Genomic DNA, 2388 nt, shown 5'->3' on the forward strand with positions numbered 1-2388 from the left:
GCCAATCAAAAATCTACGTGCACATACTCCAGTGCAGGATCTAATCGCTGTACATATTATTATTATTATTATTATTATTGTTCTGTAAACATGTTGCACAAATTTAGCCCTTTTTGTTTCGTTTTGTGTGGCTGTAAAACATGATGCTTTGTGAAATGGGAATCTTGACATTTTACTTGTGAAATTTGGAAAATGTGATCAATTGAAATCAACTGTGTTTAGTGTTCTATATGTCAAAGTTTAGTTTTATATTGAGAATGTTAACTTATTGCTTTGTATCTGGAAAAAAACTTTGTAAATAAGTTATAAAGTTTCTTTGAGACAGTAAAATTATGGTTTCGAAAAAGAGCTGATGCCCTGTGTGCTGTGTACAGGAGCGAATTTGGGGCGAGAGAGGTGCCGGGACCCGGAGTCTGAAACAGGCAGAAACAGGTGCTGTCTATGTCCCAGTTCGGGTTGGCCCTTGGCCTCTTCTCATTAGTTCTCAGAGGCCAAGAGGGTGTCAGAGTCTTGGGTAAGCATGTGGGCTGGCAGAACCTAGGAAAAGATGCATCTCAGAAAATAACTTTTGGGATAAGGTGTAATGCTAGCTAAGTTTGGCCACGGGACCTGCTGAAGACTGGTGACCTCAGTGCTTTAAGCTGAGTGGATTGTCTTGGCTAGTGTCTATCCTAAGCCTGTCCTGTCCACCGCTGTGGCCTGCTCTGCTCCCCAGAGATCGTCTGGGCACCACAGACCCGAAGTCCTTGGACTGGGTGCTCACCCCACCCAAGCGGAGGAGGGAATCGACCTGAGCACCACTTTAGACTAGCTCTCAGGCCCGGAATCCTCCTGGCCCTTCTGGGGTCCTCAGCCCCCTCCTTTTGCATTAGATTTTCCTTTTCAACATTAGAAGTTCCTTCTCCTTTCTTATAGCGGCTTCCTTTAATCCTCCTTTACCCCCATTTAAAAGGCAGAGGAAGGAGGGAATGAGGCTGAGGAGAGACCACGATGTGGTTGAAATGAAATTCAGAGAAGGAACAGGTGCTTCCGTGAGGAGTTGAAGTCGGGAGTGGGAAATTTAAGTTAAAGGGCAAGAAGAAAGGACGGGCAATCCAAGACAGCTGCTGGGCCAATCGATGACTGCCTTGGGTTTCAGCAGTGTCCCTTGCCCAAGTCACTATGTTTGAGGACTGGGATGAAGAGCAGGAAACGGAGGACTTCCTTCGTTCACTGGGTTGATAGACTCTGACCCCAGTCCCTGGGCTGAAAGCTTTCGGATGTGGCTCCAGCCAAGCACTCACGGGGTTGGGGTGGGGGCGCGCGAAAGTCTATGTCTTCATTTCTCCCTTTCCAATCAATCAACGAGTATTTATTGAGTGCCTACTACATACCCAATTAGGGAGAGGGATAAGGGCAGGGGGTAGGGAGCAGTCCCCCATTTTCCAGGAGGAGGATGAGGGAAGCAGCCGGATCTTCCACGCTCGAGGCAGCTTGGGCTAAGGCCACTTACTCGCAAAGCCTTGTCTGATTTAAGCACTTCTGAAAGCTTGTTTAGTTCACGGACTGCCAAGCGCTCCCTGGGCCTTAGTGTTTCGCCAGCGAGTGGGGTGTGTCCGAGTGCCCGAGCCGGGAAACTGGTCAGTGCCTAACCAGGAGAATGACATTTCTGTAAACAGTTTGGAAATGTTTTCCCCTGCTTATTGGAACTGAAATGTGATTTGAAATCTCCACCGGGAGGTAGGAGAGGTGGAGGGAGGGGTCTTCAGCACAGGAAGCTTTGGGTTAAAGGACTTTGTAAATGATTATTTTGTAGAGTGGATTCTTTCAGATACACACACTCTCCCCTCTTTAAAAAGCAGGATTTGGAGTGTTTGCGCCTGTGAGATTATTTGACGCGTAGCCTGCTTGTGTGGGCCGTCGGGGCTGACTCTGGAAACTCAATGGGTCAGGACAGGAAACTCAGCCGCTTGCTGCTTCCCCCAATCTCAGCCTTCCCATTCTACCCCAGCAGACTCAACTGCTTCTTCAGTTCCCAAAACCATCCACCTAGACTTTCGGACAGCACTGGGGAAGACTCCAACTGGACAAGCCCGAACCTAACTCTTCTCAGTTCATCCCACTTCTCTGACCTCCCTGGATAGCACTTGTGATCCGCTCCTGCCCCTGTGCTTTTCTCTCATCTGAGTCCAGGCCTCTCTTCAGAGCTTGCTTCTGGTCTCGACCCTACCCCACGGTCTGAGCTATGACCCATCGGAGTCCATCCTCCGAACCTGCCAGTCACCACTGGCTTGGCCTGGGGGTGGGGAGCGCTGGGGCAGCTGGTTTTGATTCCGGTGACTAGGTCTAGGTCTGGGTCTGCAAATGCAGCCTCTGCCGGGGGTGGGGGTGGGGGATTTCCGGTGGGTG

Source organism: Trichosurus vulpecula, chromosome 2 (assembly GCF_011100635.1).
Source record: "Trichosurus vulpecula isolate mTriVul1 chromosome 2, mTriVul1.pri, whole genome shotgun sequence".
Classification (NCBI taxonomy): domain Eukaryota; kingdom Metazoa; phylum Chordata; class Mammalia; order Diprotodontia; family Phalangeridae; genus Trichosurus; species Trichosurus vulpecula.